Consider the following 24457-nt stretch of genomic DNA (forward strand, 5'->3'; position numbering starts at 1 on the left):
CTGGCTTCAGCTCCAACACTAAAAACAAAACTAAAGCACACCCTGCAGCCTGCTCAAAAACAAAAGTAAAAGCTGACAGACAGCCCAGCTCCACCCACTCTCTCACATCACTGCAGTAGTAAACACCCATTTCTTAAAGGTACTCTCACTACAGATATTTATATACACACCCATTTATAAACACTCATTTCGTAAAGGTACTCCCACATGACAACATGAAAAATGAAATTGACTACATAGAAAACCAAGTATTTCTTTGTTCAAACATTGAATAAATTATTTATAAAGTTACAGACAAAGAAGTGACAAAGCATTAATGCAAATTAATTAATGCATACATTTTTACTGATGGGCTAAGCTAAATATATCAAAATAAGAAGACAGGATGGAGAATTTCACCTCTAAGCTTCCGATTAGGCACATTACAGTTTTCTTGCCTCAACATGAGTTTAACAAATTCAGACTGTGAACCCCCCACCTTGACCATTTTTTGTTTGTCCTAATGCAACACTGCCACCGCACCCCCCCCCCCCCCCCCCCCCCCCACGCACATTCCTCCCTGCCTCCCCCCTCGCCCCCAGGGTCACCTGTCACTTGTCAGTGTTAAGGGAAAGCAAACCGAAATAACTTTTGTTCTCCTATTAACACATTTTCGCTATCTTACAGTTGTGCCTACTATCAGCACCTTCTTTAGTCTCCAGTGCTACCATTAATACTTCCTTTGACTTGTGTCCATGACATCTTTGTCTATCTCTCCTTAGCTTCCACTTATCTTTGACCTTCTATTCTGCTACAGCGTCCCCACCCCCTCTCCAACAATATAATCTGTCACATTGCTGCCCATATGGACTCGAAATGTTAACTCCGTTTCTCACTCCATTGATGTTGTCAGACCTGTTGAGTTTATCTGCCATTTTCTGTTTTCATTCCACATTCACCATGATTTTCCAGCACATTGCAAACAGTGCCTGGCAAATGGCAATTTCATTGCTGACAGGGTAGACTAATGACAACCCATGGTGCTATTTGCACTGATTCTCGACAGTAATAAGTTGACCACATAAAACAGGGCTGAACTGTTCATGAGTAAACCCACAAATAGTGCAAAGTATTCAAATAAATATTTTGCAAGTTGCAAAATAGGGCATACCTAAAACAGCAACTTGGTCAACAACAAAATAAGGGATAGTGTCAAGATGAAAGAAAAGACTTACACAACTGCAATGAAAAGTGGAAATCCAGCAGAATGGGAGAGCTATAAAAAGCAACAAAGGGACACAAAAGAAGTAAACGTGTGCAAGATAAAATGAAAAAAGTATATAGCAAGGCATATCAAAGCCAAAGCAAAAAGGTTTATAAATATATCAAGGGCAAGAATAGATAATAGGGAATGGGAATATGGGTCCATTGAAAACAGATGACAGTGACAGTATAATGGATAGTAAGGAAATGGCAGATTTGTTCAAAGTACTTTGTAACATTTTTCAGAAGTCAAGGGGACCTAAAATAGACAAAGGAGAGGAACCTTGTGGATTTAATAGAAGTTAGAAAAAAGGTGGATGGATTCACCTGAGGAAGGAGCAGTGCTCTGAAAGCTAGTGATTTGAAACAAACCTGTTGGACTTTAACCTGGTGTTGTAAGACTTCTTATTGTGCTCAAACCAGTCCAACGCCGGCATCTCCACATCATGGGTACTTCTGGAAGGTTTTGATGAGGTTCTCCATGAGATTATAAGCAAAAACATGACACCTGACTGAATTGAAGGCAACCTTGTGATAGGGGTTTCTAATTTGTTTGGGGCTGGGAGACAGAGTTAGGTTAAAACATTAATTCTTTGAGTGACATGATGTGACAAACAATAGTCCTCAGGGAACTATATTGGGATTTCAGATTTTCATTTGAACCTGGAAGAAGGAATAGAGTTGTGTGGCCAAGTCTGCAGGTGGCAGTACGTTGCAGTACACAGTAGGCTTTGCAGATGGAATCAAGCAGGTATACAGCCTAAGTGAAAACTGCAGATAGAATCCAAATGTGGGAATAGTAAAAGCAACAAAAGCTATTGTACTGGTGCAAAAAGTCATCAAATAGGCTAAAAAAATGTTGGTCTTTTATTTGAAGGTCGTTGGATTAAATTACAAGGATGTGGTGTATAAAATTGGTTTCCATTCCCTTAAATTGCAGTTTAGATTAGCTATGATCTAACTGCATGGTGGAATGGATTTGCGGAACTGAACAACCTATTCTTTTCCCAATGTTTCTATATCCTAGACAAACTCACTCTTCCACTTTCCTTGGTTTGGTCTCTGCTCAGTGTCTCGCTATAACAGCAAAGCTTGAACTGATATTGTGCAATGTTTGTTTTTTGTGGCTACAAACTCACCATCAGAACTGCCAACCCCCTGGAGCACCAATGTAAAATATAACACAACAATGGAGTTTCTCCAGAACAAAAAACATCTCAGGTCACTGTCACATCAGTCACCCTAACCCTAATCAACATCCATCTCACCACCACCACATAGTCTTTTATCAGCTTAGTTATTTTTATGAAGACACAATTGCCAACCCTTTTGTGTGTGTGTGTGTGTGTGTGTGTTTACAAAGAGTGATGCTAAAATAGCAAAGGAGCTCCACCACTTCAGGGAAGTCTTCAATGAAAATGTTAGCGGGTGGTCTTTTCTTATAATAGGGTGTCCCTGTTAATGCTGCATCTCCACTTCCTTTTATTCCAAGGGCCAAGTTTTCAAAGCGCTGTTCTACCCCTGCTGCTGATAGAACTTCAAAAGAAGGGGAGCAGCCCCACACTATCTGCTAACGCCCAATAATGAGGCCTCTGATTGCCATTCACTGAACTCCCTTAGTTAAGCTGCGGGAACATGACAAAAATATTTGAACAAGCTGTTTTATTGTGCAGGGTAAGCCGAGTGGGGAGCAGGTTGCAAAAAGTGCCTGGCAAATGGCACTTCCAGTGTCACCCCCTGGGACCACATTCTTCACAACTGAATACATTAGTCCACCAGTTGTGTAAGACAGGATCACCATAACAATAAAAACAACAACACGTATGAATACCAAACCCCCCGGCTACTTGCCCAAACCCAAATTCACTTGATTTGCTTTTTATTCCCTTATATATCCCATATAGATTTTCAATATGTAACTGTTGTACTCGCAATGTCTAATCCAGTTTGTAAAGATGAGGAAATTGCCAATGAGATTGCCTTCTACTGGCCAGAGTTACGCACATCAGGATTTCCATCTAAGTGTTTACATATGCAGTTTTGGTCTTAAACGTTTTCTTGACAGTTTGATAGTTTTCTTGACAGATCCTTTCAGCTAGGCAGTTCCAATGAGTTTATCCACTTATTATGCGCATTGATGTCTACCTTTAACAACCTCAAAGGCCACCCAATCTCTCCGAAGGTCTACCTGGTTCTATCCCCAAAAGGTGCTCATCCGATCCAAAGGACTCTGCCAGCTTTATGAAATGAAAAATGAAATGAAAATCGCTTATTGTCACAAGTAGGCTTCAAATGAAGTTACTGTGAAAAGCCCCTAGTCGCCACCTGGCCATTCCGGCACCTGTTCGGGGAGGCTGGTACGGGAATTGAACCGCGCTGCTGGCCTGCTTTGGTCAGGTTTAAAAGCCAGCTATTTAGCCCTGTGCTAAACCAGCCCATGTTTAGCCCTGTGCTAAACCAGCTTTATACCGTCTCCTGAACCATAACAGCCAGTTCGAACCCTTCAAACAGTAGTGTCCGAAGGTGTGTATTTCCAAAATTGATGTTTGTACAATACATTAACAAGAAACAGGTTTCCATAGTCTAAATGTATGTATAAACTCTTATGTAACAAGCGTTAGGAAGTCCTTTGTTTAAACTTAGGGTGAGATTTTCAGGCCCCACTAGGATCAGCCTGTCCCACTGAAAGTCAATGGCCTTTTGACTGGGCCACCACTCCCACACAGCAGGTCGCTCCACAGCAGGGTTGGGAAATCCAAGCCGATCTGTTCCAGTTCCCTGTAAACTACATGAAGACTTTTTTTCTATTTGACTTTAAATTCAATTTTTTTTCCCCAAGTTTTCAAAACGCAAAATCTAGTTATGAATGCAGCTGTTAATTTCTTTTGTCCTTTCACTTTTCGATATTATTTTATACCTGTAATTTGGATACTGAATGTATATTTGAATGCATGATGCAATAGGTTTCATCTATGAACGGAAATATGTTACAAGGAAGTCTTAAACGATCATATCACTGATGACATAGTTTTGCTTCTTGACTCTCAGCAATCCTCATGTCGCTAACACCCTTAACCCTGGGACAGTGAGTCCAAAGCATTAAATTCCTGATCTTCAACAAAAGCAAATGTCATTCATTCAAATGAGGAGCAAAGATGGGAATGTTGGAGACATGAGTTAATCATGTCGGGAACGCTCGTAGCATTATCTTGATGACTCAGTGACAGAAACTGGGAACAAATGTATTGTTTCCGCACTGGTGTGGAGGGAATCATTGTCCTTCATAAAGGATAATTTAAAAAAAAAATTAAATAGCCAAAATAAAATGCACAGTTGAATCTAGTGAAATAAATTATTTCTTAGGATTCATCAATTGTTCCGACAAACATGGTGGCTTCAAAATGGTGAAAATGGGGGTTAGCATCGTGTGAGCACGGGAGCAGTTGGGCTTTCAAGGGCTCCGGTTCTGGTCATCTTTTGATCCATTGTTTCATCGCGGTGCAATTTCGTGTTTGTCTTTTCTTGGGCTGCGCGGCTTGTGCTGTTTCCCTGGAGATTCCTGGTTGGTGTCTATGCGGCCTAGATGAAATGATGGTATCCTCATTTGTTTGTGTGGGTGGGGCCCGACATGTGGTGGAACAGATGCTGTTGGGCGGGCTCTTGCCTTGACGGTGCTACGTGCACGGACGGTGGCCGCCATCAAATATGCTATTGAGGATGCTGTCTTAGCTGGGGGTTTCGGCTCACTTTGATGAATTGCGGGGTGCTTTTGGGGAGGCAGTGGAGCCACATGGGAGCGGTCTTGCACTTGGTGGAGTGCTTTCCTTGGCGAGGGCATGCCTCCATGTCATCAAGATCCTGCTGCATGCTGTCCTCGCGGGATTGGGAGGTGGGAGCCAAGCAGGGTGTGCCCTTGGGCCTGGTCCCTGGTGAGGGGTGGAGGGCGAGTTCCCAACAGGTTCTTTATGCCCCTTCCTCAGGGCTGAGGTTTTTTTTCTTGCCAATTAGGTCTCTCTCTTTGCTCCTCTCTTGAACTATTGGATCGTGATGTGTATTGCTGGTGCAGATGGTTATGGCTGGTTGTTCGGGAGGTGGGTTTCTTTGGGTGTCCTTTCTACGACAGTGGTCACTCTGGGGTGGTCTGGGCACTCCCTACTTGGAAGCTCTGTTTCTATTCTTTTCGTCATCTGGGTGAGCAGTGTGCTGGTTCCTAGTCCTGTTCTAGCCCAGTAGTTCGGGGAGGGGGGAATTGTCCCTCCCTCTCGTGGCGCCTATTTCCTCGGCGCCTTGACAATACTTCCTCTCCTCAGGTTGGGCTCCCCTTCAGCTAGGGCTGGAGTAATTATTATTTTCTTTTTGTGGTGAGTGGTGCCGATATGTTACCCTGGATGGGGTTGATGGGGTGTTAGCTTGGCGAGGGTGTGGAGTTTTAGGGTGTGTTGAAGGTCTTGGGAGTATGGTTTCTTGTGATTTGGGTGATCCTGGGCCGGGCCAGGTCCAGTGCCGTTGTTTGTGTCCTGCTGCACCTGAGGACCTGGGGTGTCTCTTTTCGGGGATGACTGGGGGGGGCACATTCTGGCGCCTGTTCGTGTACACAGAGGGAGAATTCAGAATTACCTAACAGCACGTCTTTCGGGCTTGTGGGAGGAAACCAGAGCACCCGGAGGATACTCATGCAGACACAGGGAGGACGTGCAGACTCCGCACAGACAGTGGCCCAAGTCGGGAATCGAACCTGGGACCCTGGCACTGTGAAGCAACAGTGTTAACCACTGTGCTACTGTGCCACTCATACTGTGTAACCTGGGAGGCTGGGAAAGACATGTGGATTATTGAGAGGGTGGAGTAGAGCTTTACCAGAATGTTTCCAGATATTGGGGTTTTTAAGCTGCAAGGTTAGGTTGGAGAAGCTGGAGATGTTGTCCTTGGAGCAAAGGAGGTTGAAGGGAAGTTTGACAGAGGTGTGCAATGTTACGACAGGTTTGAATAATGTAGACTAAGAAAAGCTGTTCTCATGAACTGATTGTACAAGGACTCGGAGACACAGATTTAAGGTTTCAAGAGATGCAGGGGGCATCTGTGAGAAGAAAACATTTTATGCAGCAGGAGTTAATGACCCAGAACTCACTGCTCAGAAGGGCGGTGGAATCGTAAATAATCTATAATGTGCAAAGGACATTAATGGGGTGCTTGAAGGAAATAAGCCTGCAGGGCCATGGGGTGGAGCCAGAGAGTGAGACTGACTGTATTGCTCTGCGGAGAGATGGCATGGACTCGATGGGCTGAATGGAATCCTTCTGCACCGTAAATGACTCTGACTATAACATCAGAAATCATGCAGGTGTTTTAACCCCCAGGAGGAACATGAGAAAACCACTGTTGATCTCCCCGTAGGACTTGTGGATTACGAGCTTCCCAGATAATGGTCGGAGGCTACCCAGCTGGAGCTCGTTACAAAAAAACAAAAGCCGGCCCAAAGCAGGGCCTGGTGTGGTTAGTTCTCCCAGCAAGTACTGTACTGGAAGCGAGTTGCTATCTTGAGCAGAATGGTGGATATAGCTAAATGAACCTCTGTTCTCTTACCGCTGGCTTCCTCAAGTTATTAAAGAGAGGTTACCCATGCATTAGGAGAAGGGGCAAAGCCTGAAGGAGATCCACTTTAAGAATAAGCCATTGGGAAGAGAGGGTCGCCTCAATCCCAGGATGCACACAGGCACACATAACAACTAGCCACTTCCCATCGCTCTGTCACTAAGGTCGTACAGAGGTGCAACATAAGGCTAAGAGTTTATTCATCACACACTATCACCAGTGCAAGACTGTGGAACCACACACTAAGAACGAACACACCTTACATGGTTTGACATTAAAATTCCGCTTTCACTGAGCTGCAGGTAGGCAGACTTTGCAAAGCTTTGGTGGCATGAATGTGGTAATTGTGTCTGGAAGACTGAAATGAAATGAAATGAAAATGAAAATCGCTTATTGTCACAAATAGGCTTCAAATGAAGTTACTGTGAAAAGCCCCTAGTCGCCACATTCCGGCGCCTGTTCGGGGAGGCTGGTATGGTAATTGAACCGTGCTGCTGGCCTACCTTGGTCTGCTTTAAAAGCCAGTGATTTAGCCGTGTGCTAAACGCAGGAGAAGCATAAAGATGATATAGATAGGAAAATCAAAGCAGTGGTTATCTTGTCAATTTAGGAAGGGTGAATCGCTTCTCAGCCTTTTGGCTTAGATGAGCGTGAGGTCAGGTGCAATGCCTGGATCTGGTATGTCTCTCTTGTGTGGACCCATGAATTGGATTCAGTTTGAATTGGTTTTTGGAGTGGGTAGGGAGCTGGATTAGGGGTATGCCCCTGTCCACACTCTGAGCTCCGGCTTTGTAACTCTGATAAAGTAATTTAAAAAAAGAACATTTTGGAAGGGTGGGATTTTCCTCTTCCCCTCTTTTTAAGTCCACTTGATTTTCCTGGAATCCTTCCTCCTCTACCATCGCCTGGCTCCATGCAAAGGCAGAGGATGCGGCACAGAACATGGAGAGGTGGTGGTGTTGTGGCATTGTCATTGGACAATCAATCCTGCGATCCAGGGTAATGCTCTGTGAATCCGGGTACGAATCCCACCATGGCAGATGGTGAAATCTGAATTCAATAAAAATCTGGAATTAAACCTCAAATGACGACCCTGAAACCTTGTTGACTGTTGTAAAAACCCATCTGATTCAGTAATGTCTTTCAGGGAAGTAATTCATATCTGGTCTGGCCTACAAGGCATTCAAGGTCAACAAAATGCTCAGAAATTGCCCAGCAAGGGCAATTAGGGACAGGCAATAAATGTTGGCCCAGCCAGCGATGACCATATCCCATGAATGAACTAAACAAAAAAGGTGGGAATGTTAGGTGGACTGTGTTACAGATATTAATTTGGATGCATTGCTTTGACATTTCAGTGCTGCGCTTGATCATTACTTGGCTGAACAGATGAATGAAATGAAATGAAAATCGCTTATTGTCACGAGTAGTCTTCAATGAAGTTACTGTGAAAAGTCCCTAGTCGCCACATTCCGGCGCCTGTCCGGGGAGGCTGATACGGGAATCGAACCGTGCTGCTGGCCTGCTTTAAAAGCCAGCGATTTAGCCCAGTGAGCTAAATCACCTTAATATACCTGTATTCAGCGAGACTGCTGCCGAGGATAGCCTTGGTTGATCAAGAGCCAGCAGAAGCCGACTTTCAGTATCATATATTGGTGAGATGGCAGGATGTCTTAAAATGAAGGCATTGTGAAAATAGCCTCCAAGGCAAAACTCAGCTTGTATATTATGGTGCTAGCAGCTGCAAATGAATTGTACATTTGAAGAAACTGAACTTTCACTGCTTTATGTAGTAGTAGCCTTGGGCAACGGAACTGGTAGAGGCTCCTCAGTGCAGTCCACATGAAATGAATGAAATTCATGCCCCCTGAATTTTTAACAATTTCACAACTCTTTCAGGTTGCTATTGCTGTCAATATGAAGAAGATTAAATTGTATGCTCATGGAAACAGACATCCATTATCTGACTTGTACATCTTTGAAGTGTTGTTTGATGCCCTGAGTGACAACATGGATTTCATCCCAAGCATAAAAGATAAGTTGCAATCTTGACGGCCATTAGCAACATGACACATGGGGAGGAGATTGGCTGTGGATCAAACAGGATAACTTTTACGGTGAGCTTTGTAAATTGAACACTAAGCATAAAGCAGTCTCCACATCATAAGCATCATGTCTGCTTCACTTTTGTCTTCCTTGTCCTCTACCAGCTCCCTGCCCATCTGCTATAATAAATGTAACTTCCTTATCAACCACTCCATGCTCTTGTTCCATTCTACCTTTGCAACTGGCCAAAACTTATATCCTGTATGTGCCGTCAAATTTTCTGATTGTGGGCATTTGTGCCATCCTTCCTCTCTTTGCCCCACAGTTATTGGCAATAGGCAGCTGCTTCAACCATCACCATCTGGAGTTCCCTTCCAAATCCCGTTAACCAGTCCACTTCCCTATTTCTGTAAAAACCTTTTCAAAACCTTTCTTACTGTTAAAATCCAAATTTATACCTCAACTTCATGGCAAATATCTATAGGTACATTTGCTGCTCGTGTTATTTGTGTGATGGAAAACAATGCCATTGCTTAAATTATTTTTATAGCTTACCACACACCATTATACATGGGGGAAAATAATACAGGATAAATCTCTGCACTCGGAGTGCAAATTCATAAAAGCTACTCGTTTTTTCATTTCATTTCATTTTCATTTTCTATGTCTTATTTATTAATCTGCTGGATAATGCATAATTTATAGAATTGTCCTTGGATGAAAATTTTACCAATGTGACCAAGTGAGCATCCGTTAATAGATGCTGTGGGCATCTCACTTGTCGGATGGAATTTAATGCCCCCTATAAGGGTAAGTTTGGATGTGGGAGGGCCATTAAACCGAGCAGAAGACGACAAGTGGGGATTCTACCATCTCCCCACCTCCCCCTGATTAAGTCAAAGGCAGGAAGTCCTGTGGTAAGCCTTTCCACCCAGATGCCAATTGATGCCATGCAAGAGCCTCACCCCACTAACACTGGTATTCAACCAGTGGTGGTGGGGCTGTGGGACTCGCCATGTGGGGAGACTGACAAGCAACCCCAAACTCAAATCCTGAAATGAGACATGAACCCACAATCCTCTGACCTTCCAACCGAGCGACAACTGACACAGATCCTGCAGTGATGTATGAAGTCTTGATAAGTGAACCAAATTACTGAGTACTACTGAACAATCATTTTCCAGCAAATGCACTCTTCTTTGCCTGATTAGCTAGTCATCATTCAATTTTCTGTTATTATCACAAGAAGAGAATAATGAGATAAAATGATCAAAGTTTCTAGTTATCACAATTGAGCTGTGAAATCCAAAATTTAAATCTCTTGAATTGGAAGAAATTCAGTAAAACTCAGCAAATAACAGAGTCAGATTGTAACATGAGCATTTTTGATTATAAGTTACTAATTTCAATTTTAAAAGTTAATTCAACAAGGGCACCTTTACTACATCGAGGTGCCATGCAGGAAACTTTTCAGTTGATTTTGCTCATCACGAGGTTTTGTTTAACGTTTTGATGTCTCATTCTTTCTGTTGTCAGAAAACCTTGTGGTAGAGAAATGCATTTGCCCCTGAAAATGGCGATGCAATAGCACGCCTGGTTTATTTCCAGATTCTTGACCAGCAGCAGGAGCGACATCTGACGAGCTGTCAGCCTGTGGCACCGAGGACAAGCAGAGGCTGAATGCATCTAGATCGCTGATAGGATAGGGTACACAGATCAGCATGAATGTGTTGCTGTGGTCACAAACAAGCTGGGCTCTCAGGGGGTAGACTTCTTTCATAAAAAAAGAAGGCAAGCTGGTGATGGGGAGCGCACGAGACAATGTGGATGTTGTCCATGTCGCCCTAGACCCTGGGGAAGTCTGCAGTCCAGGTGAAACTGCTCACCGTGCTTTTCCCTGTCGATGGGAAAAGGAATGTCGTGTTCCTTTTGATCTAGAGCACTTTAATAACTTGCCATGAAAGTGAACTGCAATGTGAGAATAATTGCTGATGTCACCTGCTGAAGCTGGAAGGAGCCCCATATTACATAGAGGTTAAGGGCCTAAACATTGCTTTCAAAGCCTGGGTTCATGGTTTGTGTTGTGATATACTCAGTGACAGCTTCCTTTGTAAAGCAAAGGCATTGCCCTTCAAGAGCAGTTCAGGTAGATGTGATCATTGCCACCTCATTCCCTCTTTTCTCCCAGCTGCTGTCTCCCGCCTTCACTGCTACTCCTCCTTGTCCTCCCTCGGCACCAAAGGCAATCCTTACCAGACCAACAGTAATTGCATTAAAACTGTTTTGAAGGCAGACAGAAACAGTAGAGCATCAACAAAAACCTTTTCTTACAAATCAAAATTTTGTGAGATGGAAAGTAGGCCATAAAAAGACCAAATATTAATCATCAGCCTGAATGGGCAACCCAGCAACTAATCTGCATGTAATGGATGAATGCTTTAAATGTAACTTCCTAAGAGTGCTTCCTGCCTTTTAATACAACAAGTTGCAGACCAAGGGATAATGACTCTTTGGTCAACCAACATTGCAAAGGATCCAAGAGCCATTGAAGGACCCTTACTTCAATATTTTATCTACTGCCTTTGCGTGCCCTGAATGAATATGAAGCAGTTCAAATCCAACAGACTTATTCCAGTGTGTACCCAGTAAATGTATGATTGTAATAAGATAGAAGTTAAAATGAAGATAATCTAAAATCTACTAATTTTCCACTTCAAAAATGTGGAAATTATCATTAATACGGAGAAATTTGACATTCTAATTTCCCAGGGTCAGTGAGGGTGTTTAGCAGTGATTAAGAATTCAGTATGCCACTAAAAAAACAGCTACACCACATTCAACCGGATATCAATTTTGCAAAGGCTAGTGAGAATAACATTATAGACATGGAATTCTCACCACAACGTGGTTTCAAGGGAGATTGCACTTTGAACCTCTACAGCACAGCCTTTTGGCTTTCCATGTTGTTTAGCACATGTGTAAACTCTGGAAGCTGCTTGTTGCCTGTTTCAGTGAAGCAATGTGGTTAGCACTGTTGCTTCACAGTGGCAGGGACTCGGGTTCAATTCCCGACTTAGGTCAATTGTCGGTGCGGAGTCTACACGTTCTTCCCATGTCTGCGTGGGTTTCCACCGGGCGTTCCGGTTTCCTCCCACAAGTCCCGAAAGACGAGCTTGTTAGGCATTTTGGGCATTCTGAATTCTCCCTTTGTGTACGCGAACAGGCGCCGGAATCTGGCGACTAGGGGATTTTCACAGTAACTTCATTGCCGTGTTAAGGTAAGCATACTTGTGACACTAATAAAGATTATTAATGTTGGCGGTTTTGCCGTCACAATCAGTGGATAATCTGGTCCATAAATTGCATTGCTGCTGAAGCCAAGCAAACATCAGTCTCAATATTAACATTTAGCATACCTGACACTGAGCAACCAGATTGCACATTCAGAATTCGGGCACGGAAGCCTGCAAAATTCAGCAGCTGTTGAAAATTTTAATTTTAATGTCCAGGACACTTAGAGAACTCGCTGCTTTTTTTTCCAAAACGTTGCCAGGGATATTTTAATGCCCACATAAACTTTAGCTCAGTTTACATGTTCAAGCTCTGGCATGGGGACAGCTCGCACAATCTTCAGAGGTAACAGCAAGCCTCTCCATGGAATGGAGCAAGACAGTTGCTTTATACATAATGATGCACCACAGGACACATCCAGTGATAGCTGCTATCAAATGTTGCAGGTGATGTGATGCCATACTGGTTGCAAAGAGTATCTGTTATTACAGCGACCAGCTGTTAAAGGTGGTGTCAATGCATGCTCAGCATGAGTACCTGTTACTGCAATCAGTCGCTTTAGGTGGTGTGACTCCACACCGAGTTCCGGAAGGCATAAAATATCACAATATTAAATTTCATGCACAGGCTAAACTACTGAACAAGTGTATTTAATATATGAAACAATTTGCAGCAGCATTAAAGAAGTAAAACATGCAACACAAAATATTAAATTGGGAGAACTAGTTTGAATGGGTCTGCTGCCAATGTGATTATATCTAGGATACTTAATTATGTTTAATAATAGGAGAAGAAAATAAAAACAGGCTGGGAAATGTTCCGGTTTTGAGCTGTTCTCATGCTTACAGTGTAGATATGCCACCATTTTGTTTTAATGACCACCTTAAACTATAATTTGTCCCTTTTATTAGCGTAGATCTAGTATTAATCTCATCAATTTAGTTGTGGAGATCACTCAGTAACTCCTGAGAAGAATAAATTTTCTCTGACAATCTTCCAAAAATGTCTAAAATCAATAAAAATAATTAAAGAATGAAAATGAATCACTGAAGGGTAAAGATGAAAGTACATGTCGGGGCTGAAAGCACCAAGTAATCATGCATCAAATAATCAAAAGAAACTGGAATGTGAATACTTATTCAGTTAAATTTATTTTAGGAGCATAGTTGGCAATGCTTAGCTCTAAGCAAGGACAAATTGCATTATGAGGAAGAATCATTGAAAAGGATAGGCGGCTAGAAGGATAAAAAATACTAATAACGACTCAGTAGTAGTATTATTCTCAGTCATCCATCCACTAAGATAGCTAGATTGAATAAAGCTTCTTCTGTAACAGAATGATCCACAATACCCCGCAGGGCAAGAGTTATAGCTGGGGGAAGGGCAATTATGATGCCATTAGACATGACTTAGGATGTGTAGGCTGGAGAAGTAGGCTGCAAGGGTTGGGCACACTGGATATGTGGAGCTTGTTCAAGGAACAGCTATTGCATGTTCTTGATAAGTACGTACCAGTCAGGCAGGGAGGAAGGGGTCGAGCGAGGGAACCGTGGTTTACCAAAGAAGTGGAATCTCTTGTTAAGAGGAAGAAGGAGGCCTATGTGAAGATGAGGCATGAAGTTTCAGTTGGGGCGCTTGATAGTTACAAGGAAGCGAGGAAGGATCTAAAGAGAGAGCTGAGACGAGCAAGGAGGGGACATGAGAAGTCTTTGGCAGGTAGGATCAAGGAAAACCCAAAAGCTTTCTATAGGTATGTCAGGAATAAAAGAATGACTAGGGTAAGAGTAGGGCCAGTCAAGGACAGTGGTGGGAAGTTGTGTGTGGAGGCTGAGGAGATAAGCGAGATACTAAATGAATACTTTTCGTCAGTATTCACTCAAGAAAAAGATAATATTGTGGAGGAGAATGCTGAGACCCAGGCTATTAGAATAGATGGCATTGAGGTGCGTAGGGAAGAAGTGTTGGCAATTCTGGACAAGGTGAAAATAGATAAGTCCCCGGGGCCGGATGGGATTTATCCTAGGATTCTCTGGGAAGCCAGGGAAGAGATTGCTGAGCCTTTGGCTTTGATTTTTAGGTCATCATTGGCTACAGGAATAGTGCCAGAGGACTGGAGGATAGCAAATGTGGTCCCTTTATTCAAGAAGGGGAGTAGAGATAACCCCGGTAACTATAGGCCGGTGAGCCTAACGTCTGTGGTGGGTAAGGTCTTGGAGAGGATTATAAAAGATACGATTTATAATCATCTAGATAGGAATAATATGATTAGGGATAGTCAGCATGGTTTTGTGAAGGGTAGGTCATGCCTCACAAACCTTATCGAGTTCTTTGAGAAGGTGACTGAACAGGTAGACGAGGGTAGAGCAGTTGATGTGGTGTATATGGATTTCAGTAAAGCGTTTGATAAGGTTCCCCACGGTCGGCTATTGCAGAAAATACGGAGGCTGGGGATTGAGGGTGATTTAGAGATGTGGATCAGAAATTGGCTAGTTGAAAGAAGACAGAGAGTGGTAGTTGATGGGAAATGTTCAGAATGGAGTTCAGTTACGAGTGGCGTACCACAAGGATCTGTTCTGGGGCCGTTGCTGTTTGTCATTTTTATAAATGACCTAGAGGAGGGCGCAGAAGGATGGGTGAGTAAATTTGCAGACGACACTAAAGTCGGTGGAGTTGTAGACAGTGCGGAAGGATGTTGCAGGTTACAGAGGGACATACATAAGCTGCAGAGCTGGGCTGAGAGGTGGCAAATGGAGTTTAATGTGGAGAAGTGTGAGGTGATTCACTTTGGAAAGAATAACAGGAATGCGGAATATTTGGCTAATGGTAAAATTCTTGGTAGTGTGGATGAGCAGAGGGATCTCCGTGTCCATGTACATAGATCCCTGAAAGTTGCCACCCAGGTTGATAGGGTTGTTAAGAAGGCGTACGGCGTGTTGGCCTTTATTGGTAGAGGGATTGAGTTCCGGAGCCATGAGGTCATGTTGCAGTTGTACAAAACTCTAGTACGGCCGCATTTGGAGTATTGCGTACAGTTCTGGTCGCCTCATTATAGGAAGGACGTGGAAGCTTTGGAACGGGTGCAGAGGAGATTTACCAGGATGTTGCCTGGTATGGAGGGAAAATCTTATGAGGAAAGGCTGATGGACTTGAGGTTGTTTTCGTTAGAGAGAAGAAGGTTAAGAGGTGACTTAATAGAGGCATACAAAATGATCAGAGGGTTAGATAGGGTGGACAGCGAGAGCCTTCTCCCGCGGATGGAGGTGGCTAGCACGAGGGGACATAGCCTTAAATTGAGGGGTAATAGATATAGGACAGAGGTCAGAGGTGGGTTTTTACGCAAAGAGTGGTGAGGCCGTGGAATGCCCTACCTGCAACAGTAGTGAACTCGCCAACATTGAGGGCATTTAAAAGTTTATTGGATATGCATATGGATGATAAGGGCATGGTGTAGGTTAGATGGACTTTAGTTTTTTTTATCCATGTCGGTGCAACATCGAGGGCCGAAGGGCCTGTACTGCGCTGTATCGTTCTATGTTCTATGTTCTAATACCCCACAGCTTCAAAGGTTCCTCATTACAATCTTTCAAAAGAGCTTTGCGCTGTGTCTCCAATTTACAAAGCTGCACCCTTAAAGCAATTTTTGCTGTACAAAATGTCTGCATTTTCTATGAAATGTCTCTATAACAATTAGTATTTCCTCCTGTCTCGTCCAACATAGGGACAGGATTCTCCGTTGGCTGACACTGAAATCGGGGAAACACGATTGGTTCCGACGCCAAAATCCCGGTGGGTGCCAATTTTACGCCAAATCACAATCCTCCATCACCTTAACAGCGGCGTCAATGAGGTCCAGCACGCACATACAGTAAACAATGTTTACATGTCATTAGCGGGCCCAACCCCATATCCACCGGGGCCTTCCCGATTTTCTGCCTCCGATGGGCTGGGTTTCTGATGACCCGGTTCACTAGTGCTTTTAAAAATTGTGAAACTGGCGTTGTGTCTGATGAGGGAAAGAGAGGACGCAGGACACAGAGTGGCATGACTGTGCGCTGATAGGCCGGACAGAGGCTGGGCTGGCTGGGGTGGGGGAGACAGGGAACAGGCCGGGTGGCCGGGGTGCCCCCTCTCCTTGGGACTGGGTGGTGTCCAGGCATGGACTGCCATTGCCACGGCCTGCAAGGCAGGCATCTTGCTGCGCACCCCACTGACCAATCACCTTGGCCCCATGTTCTGCAAAGTGACACCGGCCATATGGGTGCCCCTACACCCACACCCCACATTCTGCCATACACCCCCAACCGGCCGCCACCCACCGGCAGGGCATGAGCCGGACCACCCAGTGCAATGCCCATTGTAGCCCCTGCAAGGGCGCCAGGAGGGGGCCGCGGAGCATACTGCTGGCAAGGGCAGTACCAGCCAATGGTACCCTTGGCATCAGGAATGGGTGCCAGGGCCAGAGGCCCCCCACGGTGATGGGCACCGATGGGCTAGAGGTGCAGAGATGCAGGGGGACAGATTCCACAGTGCAAACCAGGGGCACCATGTAGCGTGGTGGACCTGGTTGGGTATGGGGGTTCGCACGATGCTAACATGTCGACCTTTCACGCTTGCAGACAATGGATATTGAAAATCGACCAGCAAGGTTGGCTTCCCTGCTAGACCCTGCAGCCCTGGGTGTGCCCTGTGGCAGTACGAGCTGGCGCTGCTTGAGGAGGAGGAGGAAGCTGCAGCAGCGGAGGGTGGGGAGCCAGCTGTCCAATGGGCTGAGGAAAAAAAGATGCCTTTAAAGAATTTGCTTTGGGGTTATTTTTAACATTGGACCTCATAAACCACCATTTGGGAAACACACCATGGACCATTTCAACAAGGGTGGGGTTACTAGGGGAAACAAGTTAAATTAGAACTTGAAATTATTGCTGAATAGCGCAAATGTAATAATAATTCAATTTACCTCACCCTTGTATCCAGAACACAAGATTATTAAACAAAATTTGGGGCAGCAGGGTAGCATGGTGGTTAGCATAAATGCTTCACAGCTCCAGGGTCCCAGGTTCGATTCCCGGCTGGGTCACTGTCTGTGTGTAGTCTGCACGTCCTCCCCCTGTGTGCGTGGGTTTCCTCCGGGTGCTCCGGTTTCCTCCCACAGTCCAAAGATGTGCGGGTTAGGTGGATTGGCCATGCTAAATTGCCCATAGTGTCCTAATAAAAGTAAGGTTAAGGGGGGGGGTTGTTGGGTTACGGGTATAGGGTGGATACGTGGGTTTGAGTAGGGTGATCATGGCTCGGCACAACATTGAGGGCCGAAGGGCCTGTTCTGTGCTGTACTGTTCTATGTAAAAGCAGCAATGGTGTTTATCAACAGAGGATAAGAAACATGAGCATATAAACCTGGAAAATTACAAAATATTATTTCACAAATCTTATGAGCGGTAGCACAAGTGGATAGCACTGTGGCTTCACAGTGCCAGGGTCCCAGGTTCGATTCCCCGCTGGGTCACTGTCTGTGCGGAGTCTGTACATTCTCCCCATGTCTGCATGTGTTTCCTCCGGGTGCTCCGGTTTCCTCCCATAGTCCAAAGACATGCAGATTAGGTGGATTGAGCATGCTAAATTACCCTTAGTGTCCACAAATGTTAGGAGGGGTTATTGGGTTACGGGGATAGGGTAGAAGTGAGAGTTTAAGTGGGTCGGTCCAGACTCGATTGGCCAAATGGCCTCCTTCGGCACTATATATTCTATGTTCTATGAATAGTTGTCAAAATCTGTGCCTCAACTGAGAGTCTTGCCCACTTGCTCACTGGGGGTACATACCAGAAATTTGGGCTCACATTGCCCATAATTTTCTGACCATTCGTTCTAAAATCCCATGCTGGTAAAAAGAAATTAGCTCAAGAACTGTATTCCTTTTAATTAGTTGATATATTATCAAGTCACCAGAATGGTCAGTGATTTGGCGGGGAATTTGCAGGTGATGGTGTTCCTTTGCACTTGCTGAGCTTATCCTCTAGGTTCTAGTGCTTGTGGGTTCGGAACGTGCTGTCAAAGGAGCCTTGGCAAGCTACTGCAGTGTATCTTGTATGTATTACCCCCGTCTACCACTTTAAATATTCAATCCCTCCTCTGCTTAGTGTCTGATTGGCCTGTTTAGGGGCACAAAGGTGCACATTGTATTCTTCTCTTTGAAGTTTAGGTAGTTTTGAGTCATCGCTTAGCTGAGGGCTGCATAAAAGACAGACAGAAAGCGCACTCAGTAAGCTTGCGCTTGTCAAGGATACACAGCCGGAGTGAGGTACATCCAGAGTGGGAATTGCAATTTGGTAATTTGGTGCAGTGAGGTAATCAGGAAAGGTAAGTGGTAAATCTAATTCTGCTGTTTTTCAGTTAAAAGTGCAGTGTGTAGCTTAGTGTCTGATTGGCTGAAGCTGCCCCCACACTATTTTCTGAGAGGCAGTTATCTGTCAGTCACCTGAGTCCTATTTAGGGGCACAGAGGTGCACATTGTATTCTTCTCTTTGAAGTTTTGGTAGTTTTGAGTCATCGCTTAGCTGAGGTCTGCATAAAAGACAGACAGAAAGCGCACTCAGTAAGCTTGCGCTTGTCAAGGAGACACAGCCGGAGTGAGGTGCATCCAGAGTGGGAATTACAACTTGGTAATTTGGTGAGGTAATTCGGTGCAGAGTGAAAGAGAGTACTTTTTTGGAGGTGCTTTTTAACCCTGGTAAGTGACTGGTAAGTAGTTTTTCTTTTCATTGTCTAATTTATTTATTTTTATTTTGAAATTGTAGTTGTATAAGTTTACCTAAGGTTTAAGACATGGCAGGAGATCCCAGACCCGTGTCATGCTCCTCGTGTGCGATGTGGGAGTTTAGGGACACGTCCACTGTCCCAGGCTCTTTCACGTGCAAGAAGTGTGTTCAGTTGCAGCTCCTGTTAGACTGCTTGACGGCTCTGGAGCTGCGGATGGACTCACTTTGGAGCATCCGCAATGCTGAGGAGGTCATGGATAGCATGTTTAGCGAGTTGGTCACACCGCAGGTGAAAGTTACTGAGGGAGATAGCAAATGGGTGACCAAAAGACAGAGCAAGAGTAGGAAGGCAGTGCAGGTGTCCACTGCGGTCATCTCCCTACAAAACAGATATACCGCTTTGGATACTGTTGGGGGAGATGGCTCATCAGGGGAAGGCAGCAGCAGCCAGGTTCATGGCACCGTGGCTGGCTCTGCTGCGCACCAGGGCAGGAAGAAAAATGGCAGGGCTATAGTGATAGGGGGCTCGATCGTAAGGGGAATAGACAGGCTGTTCTGTTGACGCAATCGAGACTCCAGGATGGTATGGTGCCTCCCTGGTGCAAGGGTCAAGGATGTCTCGGAGCGGCTGCAGGACATTCTTTGGGGGGGGGGGGGGGGGGTGAACAGCCAGCTGTCGTGGTGCACATAGGCACCAACGATATAGGTAAAAAACGGGATGAGGTCCTACAAGCTGAATTCAGGGAGTTAGGAGTTAAGCTAAAAAGTAGGACCTCAAAGGTAGTAATCTCAGGACTGCTACCAGTGCTACAAGCTAGTCAGAGTAGGTATGTCAGGATAGATAGGATGAATGCGTGGCTCGAGAGATGGTGCAAGAGGGAGGGATTCAAATTCCTGAGGCATTGGGACCGGTTCTGGGGGAGGTGGGACCAGTACAAACCGGACGGTCTGCACCTGGGCAGGACTGGAACCAATGTCCTAGGGGGGGGTGTTTGCTAGAGCTGTTGGGGAGGTTTTAAACTAATGTGGCAGAGGGATGGGAACCGATGCAGGAAGTTGGAAGGTAGCAAAACAGGGACAGAAGTAAAAGGAAGGTGGAAAGTGCAAGGCAGAGAAGACATAGTCAAAAATCAAAAAGGGCGACAGTACAAGGTACAGTGACTGAGGGGAGCTCAGTGAATAGGCCCAGTAATACTAAAAGGAATAAAACTGGAGATGTTAAGATTCAAAACGGAGGTAAAAAAACCAACATAAGTGTACTTTACCTGAATGCTCGTAGTATTCGGAATAAAGTAAATGAGTTGATGGCGCAAATCATCGTGAATGACTTTGATTTAGTGGCCATTACTGAAACATGGTTAAAGGATGGTCACAACTGGGAGTTAAATATTCGAGGGTATCAAACTATTCGGAAGGACATAGTGGATGGTAAGGGAGGTGGTGTTGCTCTGTTATTTAAGGATGACATCCGGGCAATAGTAAGGAATGACATCGGTGCTATGGAGGATAAGGTTGAATCCATTTGGGTGGAAATCAGGAATAGTAAGGCAAAAAAGTCACTGATAGGAGTAGTCTATCGGTCACCAAATAGTAACGTTATGGTGGGGCAGGCAATAAACAAAGAAATAACTAATGCATGTAGAAATGGTACAGCAGTTATCATGGGGGATTTTAATCTACATGTCAATTGGTTTAACCAGGTCGGTCAAGGCAACCTTGAGGAGGAGTTTATAGAATGTATCCGCGATAGTTTCCTAGAACAGTATGTAATGGAACCTACGAGGGAACAAGCGGTCCTAGATCTTGTCCTGTGTAATGAGACAGGATTGATTCAGGATCTTTAGTTAGGGATCCTCTCAGAAGGAACGATCACAATATGATGGAATTTAAAATACAGATGGAGGGTGAGAAAGTAAAATAAAATACTAGTGTTTTGTGTTTAAACTAAGGAGATTACAATGGGATGAGAGAAGAACTAGCTAAGGTAGACTGGGAGCAAAGACTTTATGTTGGAACAGTTGAGGAAGAGTGGAGAACCTTCCAAGTGATTTTTCACAGTGCTCAGCAAAGGTTTATACCAACAAAAAGGAAGGACGGTAGAAAGAGGGAAAATTGACCATGGATACCTAAGGAAATAAGGGAGAGTATCAAATTGAAGGAAAAAGCATACAATGTGGCAAAGATTGGTGGGAGACTAGAGGACTGGGAAATCTTTAGGGGGCAACAGAAAGCTACTAAAAAAGCTATAAAGAAAAGTAAGATAGAGTATGAGAGTAAACTTGCTCAGAATATAAAAACAGACAGTAAAAGTTTTTACAAATATATAAAACAAAAAAGAGTGGCTAAGGTAAATATTGGTCCTTTAGAGGATGAGAAGGGAGATGAAGAAATGGCTGAGGAACTGAACAGGTTTTTTGGGTCGGTCTTCACAGTGAAAGACACAAATAACATGCCAGTCACTGATAGAAATGAGGCTATGACAGGTGAGGACCTTGAGAGGATTGTTATCACTAAGGAGGTAGAGATGGGCAAGATAATGGGGCTAAAGGTAGACAAGTCTCCTGGCCCTGATGGAATGCATCCCAGAGTGCTAAAAGAGATGGCTAGGGAAATTGCAGATGCACTAGTGATGATTTACCAAAATTCACTAGGCTCTGGGGTCGTCCCGGTGGATTGGAAAATAGCAAACGTGACACCACTGTTTAAAAAAGGAGGTAGGCAGAGAGCAGGAAATTATAGGCCAGTGAGCTTAACTTCGGTAGTAGGGAAGATGCTGGAATCTATCATCAAGGAAGAAATTGCGAGGCATCTGGATAGAAATTGTCCCATTGGGCAGACGCAGCATGGGTTCATAAAGGGCAGGTCGTGCCTAACTAATTTAGTGGAATTTTTTGAGGACATTACCAGTGCAGTAGATAACGGGGAGCCAATGGATGTAGTATATCTGGATTTCCAAAAAGCCTTTGACAAGGTGCCACACAAAAGGTTGCTGCATAAGATAAAGATGCATGGCATTAAGGGTAAAGTAATAGCATGGATAGAGGATTGGTTAATTGATAGAAAGCAAAGAGTGGGGATTAATGGGTGTTTCTCTGGTTGGCAATCAGTAGCTAGTGGTGTCCCTCAGGGATCCGTGTTGGGCCCACAATTATTCACAATTTACATAGATGATTTGGAGTTGGGGAGCAAGGGCAATGTGTCCAAGTTTGCAGATGACACTAAGATGAGTGGTAAAGCAAAAAGTGCAGAGGATACTGGAAGTCTGCAGAGGGATTTGGATAGGTTAAGTGAATGGGCTAGGGTCTGGCAGATGGAATACAATGTTGACAAATGTGAGGTTATCCATTTTGGCAGGAATAACAGCAAACAGGATTATTATTTAAACAATAAAATATTAAAGCATGCTGCTGTGCAGAGACCTGGATGTGCTAGTGCATGAGTCACAGAAAGTTGGTTTATAGGTGCAACAGGTGATTAAGAAGGCAAATGGAATTTTGTCCTTCATTGCTAGAGGGATGGAGTTTAAGACTAGGGAGGTTATGTTGCAATTGTATAAGGTGTTAGTGAGGCCACACCTGGAGTATTGTGTTCAGTTTTGGTCTCCTTACTTGAGAAAGGACGTACTGGCACTGGAGGGTGTGCAGAGGAGATTCACTAGGTTAATCCCAGAGTTGAAGGGGTTGGATTATGAGGAGAGGTTGAGTAGACTGGGACTGTACTCGTTGGAATTTAGAAGGATGAGGAGGGATCTTATAGAAACATTTAAAATTATGAAGGAAATAGATAGGATAGATGCGGGCAGGTTGTTTCCACTGGCGGGTGAAAGCAGAACTAGGGGACATAGCCTCAAAATGAGGGGAAGTAGATTTAGGACTGAGTTTAGGAGGAACTTCTTCACCCAAAGGGTTGTGAATCTATGGAATTCCTTGCCCAGTGAAGCAGTTGAGGCTCCTTCATTAAATGTTTTTAAGGTAAAGATAGATAGTTTTTTGAAGAATAAAGGGATTAAGGGTTATGGTGTTCAGGACGGAAAGTGGAGCTGAGCCCACAAAAGATCAGCCATGATCTCATTGAATGGCGGAGCAGGCTCGAGGGGCCAGATGGCCTACTCCTGCTCCTAGTTCTTATGTTCTTATAACCACTTGGACCTGTCAATCAAATTGTGAACTGGCAGGAATCCTACTATGGCAATTTCTGGTTGTGAAATGAGCCATACAGCACTAATCCTATAATGATAACACTCAGGCTTATGCCAACAGAAAGCAAAGTAACAAACATTGATTGTTTTCAACACTGCAGGCAATTTTTTAAAAATACTTAAAAGGGCAGGAGTTTAAAACTAACAATAGCTCTCTTTGAAAGCTCTATGAAGAATTCCAGTAAGCTTGACAGTTTAATGCACTTCAATGCAATTTTGAGTTCATGCACTTACCACACATTCTATTTGTAACAACTCTAAATAGCACCGTACCTCACACCGTGTCTCTCCCAAAGGTGCCCAAAACTCTCAAAAAGTGCACCGTACCAAAGAAATCTGGCAGTTGTTTGGACATCCAGCTCGTGAAAATCAGATTAACCTGCAGCAGCTTTAACATGTTCAGTTGCCTCCATAAAGCACAGATGTGCAAGTTAGAATCCACATCCATTCCTCCAACTTGCCATGAGAAAATGTAAGTGTCATATTCAGGGGCGGGATTTCTGGATTCAGACCAAGGCCAACATTTTCTTAACAATGGAGAGCCTCTCCAGCTTTACGAACGCACCGGCCCAAGTCTTCAGCACTACAGCCAGGATGTGGTCAGGATCTTTGCCTTTGCCGTGTCCAGTGCAATCAGCCTTTTCTTGATATCACATGGAGTGAATGAACTAGTTGCAGGCTGGCAGCTGTGAGCCTGGGGTTGTCAGGAGGATGCCGAGATGAATCATCTACTTGGCACTTATGTTTACAGTGTGCTGCTTCCACTGTTTAGCATGCATGCAGTCCTATGATGTAGCTTCACCAGATTGGTGCCTCATTTTCAGATAGGGTGGCTCTCAGTGTCGCAGCACTCTCCACTATACTCCACCCCCTCGACTCCCCCACCTCCCCCTACACTTTGATGCTAGGTCCCGCAATCAGCTCTGAGTGCCTTTGAACAAAGCAGTCGCCCGCAACTCCCAATTCTCTGTGGGCCACAAGCAAACCTGACAGGTTTGTTTGTCAGTCTTGCCACATGGCAGGTACACCACCCACTGCTAGTTGAATGACAGGAGCGGCGGGATAAGCTTCCTAAGTTGTCATTAATTGCCCGCTTAGGAGCCTTCATTGGCATTGGGCAGGAAGGTAGCCAGCAAGCCTTCCTGCCCTGCACCCTCCTGCCCATTGAAACAGCCCCTACCCACCTCAAAATTCACTTCCAGGGGCTAGAGGGGGGGGGGGGGTCATTGGATTCCACCCAATATTTTCATCATCATTTTAGGTCAGAAAAGAGATCAAGGTGTAATTATCCGATTATTTAGGGCAGCGTGGCAGCACAGTGGTTAGCACAGTTGCTTCA

General features: G+C 44.5%; 1 protein-coding gene across 4 annotated transcripts in view; it reads right to left on the reverse strand.

Moving 5' to 3' along the window:
• The window catches only part of LOC119973336 (copine-8), a 449311-nt gene that overhangs the window by 102977 nt on the left and 321877 nt on the right, over positions 1-24457 (reverse strand). The gene's annotated exons all lie outside the window — the stretch shown is intronic.

Source organism: Scyliorhinus canicula, chromosome 11 (genome assembly GCF_902713615.1).
Source record: "Scyliorhinus canicula chromosome 11, sScyCan1.1, whole genome shotgun sequence".
Classification (NCBI taxonomy): Eukaryota; Metazoa; Chordata; class Chondrichthyes; order Carcharhiniformes; family Scyliorhinidae; genus Scyliorhinus; species Scyliorhinus canicula.